This window comes from Sebastes fasciatus, chromosome 14 (assembly GCF_043250625.1).
Source record: "Sebastes fasciatus isolate fSebFas1 chromosome 14, fSebFas1.pri, whole genome shotgun sequence".
NCBI classification, from domain to species: Eukaryota; Metazoa; Chordata; class Actinopteri; order Perciformes; family Sebastidae; genus Sebastes; species Sebastes fasciatus.
In genome coordinates, this window is record NC_133808.1 from 12,703,976 (window position 1) to 12,716,158 (window position 12,183).

At 39.8% G+C, this 12,183-nt stretch overlaps 1 protein-coding gene across 2 annotated transcripts in view; it reads left to right on the forward strand.

The window, feature by feature from the left end:
* The first annotated feature begins 259 nt into the window (after nucleotides 1–259).
* Nucleotides 260–12,183, forward strand: part of nck2a (NCK adaptor protein 2a) — a 38,943-nt gene continuing 27,019 nt past the window's right edge. For both annotated transcript variants that reach the window (XR_012597125.1, XM_074658901.1), the window contains exon 1: nucleotides 260–496. The gene's annotated coding sequence lies outside the window, so the exon portion shown is untranslated. The remainder of the gene's footprint in view (nucleotides 497–12,183) is intronic.

Consider the following 12,183-nt stretch of genomic DNA (forward strand, 5'->3'; position numbering starts at 1 on the left):
GCAGGAAAAGCCAACACTAGGATCAGCAGTGATTCATGGAGAGACCTTCGTCTTCGTCTACTTCTGGTACCGTACATTTCTGCCGATAATTCTTCTGTAGTTTTACTCAAGCAACATTTTTGAATTCAGGAATGGAGTATATTCAGACCATGGCATTTCTAAAAATTTGTATAGCATCCTTATAATAATTACTGTACCCAAAATTCTGTTTTATTTTGAAAAATCCTGAGCGGACGTGCATTGTTACATCCGGGCTAGCTTCACAGTAGTGGCTGAGGTGGAGGCAGTCAGTCAGCCTGCGACAGAACAACAAACGAGGACAGGTCGAGCAGCACACACAGTCGGTCCATGTTTTAAAAGAAAAAGAAACAGTGAAACCCAAAGGAGATGTGGATTTAAACGTGATTCTGTCGTTTTTAACGCGGGCTTAGTTACTTATAGTTTGGTTGTCATAGTGGCGGAGTGTGTGTCCGTTGTCTCTGGAGTGAGCACTAAGGTAAGAAGCCTCTAACCGCAGTCACTCCTGGGTGAGTTGGTGCTACTTTGCCCACTCAAGAGCTCTTTAAACGCGTCTTTTTGTTGTGTTTTCTCGCGAAAATTTACATCACAAACAGTCGTAAAAGTTGGGACAAAAACACGGTAGCTTACTCGACTCTACTTTATAGGTTTGACGCTTTGTCTTTGTCCACAGTGTGTGGTTTAACTAGACATTGTGCTTTGTGGTAGCAGGTTGTGGTTATATAGCTCACTCTGAATGGCTTAATGTTTCATTCTTTCAACTAAAACAGGTAGTTTTAATGCACCCAGTTATCCATTTTTTCAATATTTGAACGACTTGTTAAGAGGCCTACTATAGCAGACATCTGTTCTCTAAGACATCTGTTTTGTTTGACTTATTTCCCACATTTTTTTATTTACTTATTTTAAAAAAACAAATGTGCTCATTTGTTCATCACTTTGAGTGCATGGTGTGTGTCAGAGCTTATTGTTTAAAACGCATTTGCTTACACAATGAGCCACATTTTGCCATAACACCACAGATTGGCGACTGTTGCCACATGCAGAGCTTGTCAATGTGTCTAGTGGCTCTTCATGGTAACTACACCATGTATGGATCCTTCACTATCAATCCCATTACACCAGGATGGGTTGTCTTTCTTGCTTATCTGGAGTAGTGGCTCATTAAATATCCATACATTTTATTTTTCTTGAAAACACCAGGATAATTCAGTGGTGGCAATGTAATGATTCCGGTTACTTTAAGATACAGGCAGTAGGTTTGAGTGAACTTTCATGGCACACCTATTGTGCAGACACACCCTCTGTTTTAGGCCACCATATTATCACAGAGTCTGAGGACAAGGTTCACTCAGACATGGCAGGTATGTGGAAGGCAGGTGCGATAATAGACTGCTCGGCCTGTATGACAGAAACTTCCTATGTTGCATCACAAGTTAAGAAGTCTTGACGTCAATGAAATGTGATTGGAAATGCTTTCCAAATTTCAAATTTCAAATTTTCAGCATTTTTGAAACCAAAACTCTTTAAGAGTTACTAGGCTACTCACCAGATTGAGCTATTTGTACTTTATTTGAGTATTTCTATTTTATTGCTACTTTTATACTTCCCCTCCTCTACATTTCAGAGGGAAATATTGTACTTTTTACCCCACTACAAAGTTTAAGTTACTTTACAAATTATCAGAATCACCTTTATTGCCCAAGTATGTGTGTATAGGCCTACACATACAAGGAATTTTACCAGTTTTTTTTTGCATTCCTCTCAAAGTGTACAGAAATAGTCTTAACCGCTATAGGAACAAGTACAACAAAGCAGGACGAATAAGGTAAAGAATAGACAGGACTACACAAGTATGTGGTAGGGATGCACCGATCTGACTTTTTCAGTCCCGATCCCGATAGCGATACCTGGGTTTTGGGTATCGGCCAATACTGACTACTGATCCGATACCAGTGATTAATCAATAAGCTGTATGTCTCACTGTGTTGAAGTGTCTGGGATCATTTTCTGTAAGGCAACATCAGGCTTGACTTAAACATTGCTTTCCTAACTTTGTAAAACAAAATGTAACAAATACATTGATATACATTTACTGAATTGCTATTTATTATTAAAATAACAAATCGTACAGTCGTATGGTAAAAATCTTCACAATTAACAGGAATTACAATTCAAGTGTAAATATTTTTAATTCAGCAACAAATTGGTCAAAACTTATACAGGAATTAAAAATCCAGTATAGACTGTATATTGTATATAAACATAGAACTGAACTGAATAGATCGGCCCCATTGTCACCGATACCCGATCCAGCTATTTGAGTCAGTTTCGGTGCATCCCTACTATGGAACGTACACAAGCAGCTAGCATATTTCTATTTGCATCACAGACTAGCGTTATATTGATTTCATTATTTGGCTTTGCCATTTATTGTGCACCCACTGAACAACTGTCCAGCGTCAGTAGGATGACTTTGCTAACTGCTTGTATAAGGATTGCCTTTTTTGTTAGGTGGAGATGTGTCGCTTGGTGTGGCGAGGATGTTGCTCACTTTCTCCGGTCCCAGAGTTTTGGTTGCCAATAGCTCTGGAGAGAGGTTTCACACTTGTGGCCACTTACGGCCATAATTTCTCTTGTGTCAAGACCCGCATCAGATAGTTTCTGAATCGTGGTGCTGCGGAGGATGACTGATTTAAACTGTTTATCAGAGTGACGGCCTGCGGGAAGAAACTGTTCTTGTGTCTGGTTGTTTTGGCGTACAGTGTTCTGTGTTCAGAGGGGAGAAGTTTGAACAGGATGTTTCCAGGGTGTGAAGGGTCTGCAGTGATGCTTCCAATGATTAGTACTTCTTCCACCACTTTCTGATGTGGTAGGTTTGATGTTGACATGATCAGTTGGCAGAATATTTATTCACAACAATTATGATAGTTGATTAATCATTAAGGTCATAAATGTGGAAAAACAATTATCTGGTTCCAGATTATAGTATTTGCTGGTTTTCTTCGTTTTCTATGATAATAAGCTGAATATCTGTGAATTTTTTAGTGTTGGTCTGACAGTATGAGTATGTCAACTCGGGCTTTGGGAATGTTTTTTGGGCTATTTTCTGACATGTTTTTTTACACCAAACAATTACATGATTAAGCGGGAAAGTAGTGAGTAGATTGATCAATAATGAAAATAATCATTAATTAAAGCCCTACCCTGTTCTGCTGTAATTATTCTGCCTCACAATAAGGTTCAGCCTTGTGTAAGGTATTTGTCAAGAGGTCAAGACTCAGCACAAGTCTCATATAAGTTGAGTTGTCAAACATTTACTAGTTACTGCTTGTAAACATTGAGAGTCATGGAAGTCAAATACAGGTGAAGGCATGAATCACGTCCTGGGTCTTGAAATAAGATTTAACAAGAAAAGAGATTTTGAACAGATCCCCACTCACGGAGGCAACATTTGTTGATGGGTACAAAAGCACTTAATTATTTAAATGCTGCTATTAGGCTTAGGTGAGGCTGCTTCTACTCTTGAAAGAACAGCTTGTACGAAATCTTTTCAGTTTGATGTTTAAAAGTTGAAAGAAATGGGGATATGTTTAATGGTTGCTGATCTATCTACTTTGATAATAATAATAATAATAATATTTTTTTCATGTAAAGGAAAATCAATTTCTGCTTCCAACTTTTCCATTCTGAGCATTTTCTGCTTTTCTCTCTTTAACAGCTTTGTAAATTGAGTATTTTGTGCTTTTGGACTGTCGGTTGGACAAATTGAGGTATTTTGAAATTTCGCCTTAAGCTTTAGGAGTTTGTGATGGACATTTTTCATTTTTTTTTTGACATTTTACAGACCAAACGATTCGATGGAGAAATAAGTCAAATCAAATTTATTTCTATAGCACATTAAAACAACATGAGCTGACCAAAGTGCTTTACAGACATAGGCAGAATAAAAACAGGTCAACAGAGCAGACAACAAATTCACACATATCCACAGACAGAGACCAAGATAAAATCCATGAGTACAAGACTGTTATAATGAGCATTATAAAAGGCCAATTAGTAATCACAAAAAATCACACAAAATAAGTGACTGAGATTGCTAATAACAGAAATATTCTTTATTTGCAACACTTCAACTTAACGTGTCATTAATACACAGCTTACAAATGTGTAAACTTCAAGAATGAATTAAAGGCTTGTTGCAGACTGAACTGCTCCCCTTTTCAAAATGAGATTGTTTAAAATCCACCTTCCCTTAGCCTCACAGAGATCAAAACTAATGATGCATTCAGGTGACCTTAATCTATTAATAAAGTCACAATTTGTGACAGTTAACCTCCAGGAAGTTGGTGTTAAATAGCAGCTCAGGCCAGTTTACTGTAGAGTGTTATTGTGTTTATTTCAAGACAAAGGCTAATGGAAAATTGGCAAACCACACTGCAGGTTAATGATAAATATATCGGCACTACTTAATTTTACTACAGTAATGTGCGTAATTGTAACCACCTAGAAGTTGATGATTAACATCATATCCTGGCTGATAAAAAGAACAAACAGGTCAGGTGTTATTGATTTAATTTCATTATGTACACCTTGCAGGGCCATTTTCTTTGGTGTATTAACTAATGACCACATGGAAACAAATTCCAGGTAAATAAAATGTAGTCTTATGATATTTCCCAATTCTCCAAGTTGACGAGGTCCAGCTGACTGCATCATTTAAAAAGGGACCTGCATGTGTTGGATTTTGGAAAGCTGAGGTGATGTGGTCTTAGAAAGTTCATCATGAGAGCGCTGGATTCGTTGTTGCATGGCAGCCTTGCCTACTCGTCATGATGTTTTGGTCTCAAAATACAGATTTTAAAGGAGGCCTCTTCTGAATTGGTTTTGGGTGATTTGCTTTTGACTGACATTCAACTGAATTTCTTCTCTTTAATTTGTTGGCCTCCTAAGTCAAACACGTAACACACATTTGTCATTTAAACCACATCTTAACAAATGAGATAATACGCCCATCCCTCTTTCCTCTTTATGTGATTGCACAGTTATGAGCTGAGACTAATTGCTATGCTCGTCTCTCTCTCATTTGATGCCTAATGCCTAAAATGTCCTCACACGCTGTAAGTGATTAAATGTCAAGTAGTGCCCCCACAGTGTTTATTCATCTGGTGGAAAAATACGACATTATTAGCAAGAAATATTAAGCATTCTTTTTATTTTTGTGGTTCAACTTTATGTAATGTGAACTTGCAGTGTCTTTTTTACTAAAATTTGAATGGGCTTATTACTGTATGCAGAAGGTACTATGAGTCTAGTATATGTGAACGGCACATGATGGAGTATAATAATTATAAATGTATTAGTCTGTGATAATTTAACAATAAAAAATTCATACTTTAATAATGTAATTGGTAGTTAAATAAGTTAAGATAGTAATTTCAAGACCAGGTGAAGTATTCGTCTTTTTATTTGAATGGGCCACTGTGGATAAAACATTACATGTCCCCTATAAATTGAGAAGAAAATACCACTAACTTGTGAGTGAAATGTCTTTATTCTTTCATTTTTGGGTTGCTGGAAAAAATTAATAAATAATGCCTGATAGTGACTGATATATTTGACTTCAGGACATCTCTGACCACATACATGCTGAAAATCAAACATTTGTACTTTATTAATTTAGCAATTTTTCAAATTAAATGTCGCTACAAGTTTATCACTCAACTTTTTCCCATAGTCTAGTGTTAAAAAAGTTAGCAAAAATAAATCATATTGAATCGCAATACTTAAAAATCGCAATACATATCGAATCGCACCCAAGTATCGTGATAGTATCGAATCGAGACATAGATGTATCGTCCTAGCCCTATTAATCATGTTTATGCCCTAAGCTGCATATTCTTTCATTTCTGTCTGGATGTCTCAAACAAAATAACTCTATATATGAGAAGCTGCCTCTCTGTCTGCGTTGATGACAAATAGTTTTCATTTCCTTTGATTTGTTTTGTGAGTTACACTTTGAGTATCTCCAGTAGTCCTTCAGGAAGCTATAGTGCAGCAGGGAATAGAGATCAAAATTGGTCTTTTGGCTTTGTGGAAAGCGTTATGTTTGCCTCCCTCAGGAAATCCTAATCTCTCTGAGAGGAGAAGGAATTAATAAGTGCAGGCACAGATGGGCGGTCAGGAGACACAGAGCGATGCTCATAAAGAGCATCATGTTGGTAGCGAGATAAAGGTCACCCTATTGTCATTGTAATCGTCTGCAATCTGGGGAATGGGTAGTCATTAAACTGACAGCTCATACATTTATGACAGTGGACCCCCTTTCTATGACCTCATGATCTAGGAAGAGAAAGAGGATTTGTGCTACTATTAAGCAGAAGGTAGACAGTGACAGTTGAACAGTATTTGTGACCTTTTTAGAAAAATAATAGTTTTTTTGTGTTTGTTTTCAGAATTTGTATATATCTTCCTGGTATTATTGATAATTTCCTTCACACCACACCACTGCAGCGCAATAATGTATTTCTAAATTATGATTTCTAGCCACATGAGCAGCGTGGCTGTAGGGATGGACATGTTGGTCGGTCCCCCACTTTGGTCCAGACTGCCTATTGAGGTGGATTGCTGTGAAATTTTGTAAAGACATCCATGGTCTCCAGTGGACGAATCCCAAATACTTTGGTGATCAGATATCAAATGGTGAGGGTGAATCCAAAGATTTGGGTGATCCTCCTTACTTTTACCACCAGCAGATCAAAGGTTGCACTTATTCTGTGAAATATCTCAACTTCTGCGTGATGGATTGGCACAACATTTTGTAGAGATATTCATAGTTCCCACATGTTGTATTCTAGTGACTTTGGTGATCCTTTGACTTTTCTATTAGTGCCATCATGTGGTTCACATGTGACGTTGAGTGAAAAATATCAACAAATATTGAATGGATTGTCATGAAATTTGGTTAATACACTCATGTTCCCCTCAGGATGAATTGTATTGGGATTCCCTGACTTTTCATCAGCTGAGATTTTATCTAGCGCCATCAATCATCAGCTCAAAATGTTAACCTGTGCATTAGTTGTGTTTATGACTAAATACCCGCTTAACTTCGGCATGTAAACCCTTTAATTGTGAGCATGTTGGCATGCTCATTTAAGCATTGGGCAGCTAGTGTGGATGTAGACTCTTAGTATTGTTAAAATCTGTTTTTAAAACACAGTATTATCCGAACACGAGTATCTGTCCCTTTGTCTGCAATTCACACCTTAGTTTTTTCCATGACTTTATTTCCTGCTTCTTATCAGTAGTTTAGAGTTTCAGTTGGCTCTCCTGAGTGTTCCCTTTTGTTCCTTCAGTTTGTCTACTCTCTCCTCCTCGTCCTTCATCTCTATCATCACCTCTTTCATGTCATCTGCCACCCGGCTTGAGTTGCTAATTCATGCCCAACAACTGAACTAACAGCCTGTTTGCTCCAATGTCCTTGTGTCACCACTGGGCACCGGGCCTAATCCTACACTGGGACACTGAGGGGGAGACCGTGAAGGGAAGGAGTAAAGCTGGTTCTAGTACAGTGCTACAGTATCTCAGCCTTACACTCTGTGAGTCCACAAAGCCACAGTCGTGGACTTTGTAATCTGTGGATGTGTGCATGAGGATGACAAAGCCTGAGATGGCATGATGGTGAAGGATGATGTGATTATAAAAACAGAGGAAAACAGCAGTAGACTCCTGCAGAGAACTGTGAAGTTCGCTCTCTAATGCTGGTAGTGTTTCTTCATTAATGGAATGATACAAAAGAGATTCGGAGAGCGGGGGACTGTAAACCTCCCGAGGTCTTCAGGGAGATTACTTTGCAGATTGTAAATTTGATTCCTCCTCCCTCAACAAAGAAACGCGACCATAAATTCATAAACAGGCCGAGAACTGCTCGTTAAATTGTAATCGCGGGTCTACGGCTCCCCCACACTTTCCTTCAGCGTGTATGGGGTTCCTATTACATGGCAGAAAATTGGTACTTTGGGCCATGAAGACAGACGGAGCGAGGGGTGAAACCCAACACTTCTTAGCAGGAGAGTGTAAACTTTGTACAAAAGTTCAGGACCTTAGGTGCCACTACACAAACACTATGTGGACAAAAGATGCAGAAAATGTCTGAATCTACTGTTGGAATGATCACATAAAGATCCTCAGTAATGAGCTAACTGCAGAAGTCATTGTCAATACTTCTGGCTGACATTGCAATATTTTTTTTCTGCGATATATATCATAAATGATATGAAGAAATACAGGAATATTATATTATATTATATTATTAGGCTACATTTTAAAATTAAATGCATCAATCTCGTGCACTTTGAGAGCAAAATTAAGAGGCTAGATAAACAATGTTGTGCTCTTTTAAATAATTTAATCATAAATACATTGGTTGTATAGATATAAGAATGATGACGACATGGCAAAAATAGTCACAAAGCATGGTTAACGAGACGGGCCCTGTGTTTCTGAGTGGGTGGGTTGCCGACATCGCTACAGACCCCTCGCACTGAGAAGAGTCCACCCTGGTTGACTGTCACGCCGGGACCCCCGTTCGTCCCCACAGAGAGAGAGAGAGGCAACGCAGCGAGCATTAAGTCCATGGAGCTGGACAGCGATGAGGTCCGGGCAAGGGCTGCTGTAAGGCCCATGTTCAGACCTGGTATTAACATGCGTCCTCAGTGATCGGATCACAAGTGGACAGCTCTAAGTAAGCATTGAGGACACATTGGGATCGGTCCACTCAGACCACATTCAGAGGTGGTCTGGGCCACATATGGCCACATTCTTTTAGCAGTGTGTACGCGAATGTGTCCTGGGCCACATTGAAGGACCGCAGGGTCTCACTGCGCTCCTCATACGAATAGACAGACAGACGCGAGTGCTCGTCTGCCTCGCAGCAAAGGAAACGGCCTCTGTGATTTATTGTATTATTTACTACGTGTGTATTTACACATAGAGCGGGGAAGTGAGATCGGATCACAAGTGGTCACTCAAGACGCACGTGGAGACGCATTCTAATGCCAGGTGTGAACTGACGTACTTAAAGCTGTCCACTTGTGATACTATAGCTGGTACGCAGCGCCATGGAGGAAATGCATCCGGTGAGAGCCAGCAAGCACCGGAGAGAGGATCCTCCCACACCAAGCGGCCGTCTCTGAACCACCGAGTTAAATCCCCCAGGCAGACACAGACCCCACGCTTTTTTTTTTTTTTTAAAATGTATACTGTTCGTTATGATACTGTGGCGGGTCTACCTAGACTGTAGGTAATCAATGGGAAACACTGGCTTAGTCATGGAAAATGAGAATTGTGCGAGTTTTCCATTTGATTCAAAATCAAAGTTGTAGCATGACGTGTTTGAGTTAATTTGCCGACATCGCATGTCCTGTGATGCGACTATTGCATGCGGCACATCGCAATGTTGATGCTGAAACGATATATCGTGCAGCCCTTCTGCTTAGCAAGTCTTTGTTAACAATGAAATTAAATATTAAAGAACATTATCTTGTTCAGATGGCTTGTATTGTCCAGTAATGCGTAAAAGTTGTGAAGAGAAGTCTGTGGCTCATCCATCATTGGAGTTTCTGTGACTCATAAAAAGAGTTAATCTATTGTTTGAGTTTGTTCCATCGTGTTGTTTTTAGCGGAGGCTTCGGCAGGCCCTTCATGCTCTAATTGATTTAATTAAGTGGACGTTTTCCCCTTTGGCTGTGCTGATGCACAAACCAGCAGTATGCAGACAAACATTGAGTTATCTCACCCAGAGCACAAGCTTTGCTTATCTGTATTTCACAGAATGATCCACGTTCCAAGTTCCCCTTAGAGCATCGCGGCCCACGTTACATTCATCCCTCTGAGGTTCAGCCTCATTAACAATCTCTCACCATTCCTGTGGACGCTTCGCTCTAGTAAACATTATGATTCATGTTTGGTAAGGGTTTTCCCTATTGAAAGCGTCCCTTGGAAGCGACGAAGAATCGTTCCACGCGCTGCTCACATTTTGTGATGGGCTGACATATATGCCGGTTTTCTTGATTTCTTCAAGGTTGTCACTTCAGTTATGATCATTTTAATATGTATTTCAGTTGACGGAAACCATTTGCCCCTGCGAAAATTAGATAATTATACTTTTCCTTGATCTTATTATGAAAATGTTTTATTGCTTCCATTGTCTTCTTCCCTTGTTTACTCCCAGTTTGGAGTGCCCAATTACCCATGCACAGTTAACTCCAATGTTTGCCTGGGGAAAGATGCATACAGACACGTGCCTCCTCCATGTCTCGTGTTTCCAGCTGTTCTTTTCACCTGCCAGCGATGAACTTCACTTAAAAGGAGTAAGCATGTCTGCGCTTCACGCCCCCAGTTCCACCCTCAGTTCCCTAATGATCCAGTGGGATTTGCTAGGGCATCCCTCACTTTCACAGGTTGAAATGACTTAACATTTCTGGCAGCAAGTTATATCAGTTGTATCTTATTAACGTTCATTTAATCAATCTGAATTTTTTATGTTGTCTGGTTAATGAGCTTAAGTTGGTGTCTGTTTTTGCAGTCCAACAAAACCAACAGCGTGATGAGTCGTCTCAATCAAAACGATGTTGGTATTTGCGTCGCATCAGTTTCAGGGCTGCACTTGTTATTTCAGTGTGTCAGGCAGACACATATTTAATCTTCAGCTGCTCATTTTAATTTTCAGATTGTAGCCACCGGGCAAGACTATACTATCGAACCCCAACTCCACATGCGCTCCCTTAAAATCCTTTTCAAATGAACAAATAGAGGTGGCCCCTTTTGTAGTGTTTATAGAGCGTCTGCGTAAGTGTAGCACCAGATAATGTTCCGCTATATGGTCAGCACAGCAGTTTTTCTTCATCTTTGAAGTGTGTAACAGAAGAAATATTTTGAAGAGGTCCAGTGACTCGATGATTGCATGATGAGCACACCTTCAACCAGACATGGATCAGTGAAATAAGCTTGTTTTGCAATTTGTTGGATTTAAAATAATGCACACTCTCAGCTCTCTGTGCCACAGGGTGTGAAAACCTCTGGGTTACAGGATCTATAAGCATGCACCGGATGGCCAGTTGCTTATCTTAAATTAAAAGTATTGTATTTTCCTCCTTATGACAATCCCTCGAGAGCAAACACATTGATGATTCATGTGACTCAAGCCTGCAGAGAGAATTAGGAATGTTTTTTGAACTAATTTCCACAAGATAATTGAGAAATCTCTGTGATTAAGGAAAGTGCCCACACTACACACACACAGAAAAAGAAAGTGAGAGCCTCTGAAGGCGCATCAAAAGTGTGTGTGTGTGTTTGCTGGGACATGAGCTACGGGAGGGATTATATGGATGGTATTCAACTCTAGTGAAAACCTGCCACCATATCTGCTGATTCTACAATGCAGGAGCCAAACATTGTTGTCAGAATCACACAATGAGCAAGACAAGACAGCACAGAACAGCCAAGTGATAGTAGCTACATATCTGAATCTGAGACCTGACAACCGGTAGTGTGCAAGGGGACTGAATATTATTAGATGGTAATATCTAATCTGTTTCTGCTCTGTGTGCAGGACTAACTGTGTAAGGCCACGTTCAGACCGACATTAGCTCTGCACGAAACAACCCAGCCCTCTCATTGATTTGAACGAGGTCGCTCCATTGAACCAGCGGAGGTGTTAACACAGGTTCATCCAGCTGAAAAGTTTAACCTGGCTTTAACCTGTGCATGTAAGCGCACATTCCTGGTACATTACTTGGTAAAGTGAACTCCGTATTTTTACTGTTTACTAGGGGTGTAATGGTACTCAAAATTCACAATTTGGTGTGTACCTTAGTGGTTCGGTACGTTTTTGATACAATAGGGAAAACAAAGAAAAAGAATCTAGGCCATGACGGGAGACTTTGGCCAATCACAGGTCATTTCAGAGAGAGAGCGTTCCTATTGAGCGTTCCTATTGGCTGTGCTCCGGCTGGTGGGTGGTGCATGGTATTTCCTCGACAGATCTCAACATGGCGGCCGAATCACAAACTCTCATTTTACAGCTAAACAAGATGTTTCTGAAAACATTTGAGGCGAGAAATAGGCATTACAGTAACAGAATATTGATTCATATTTGATCAG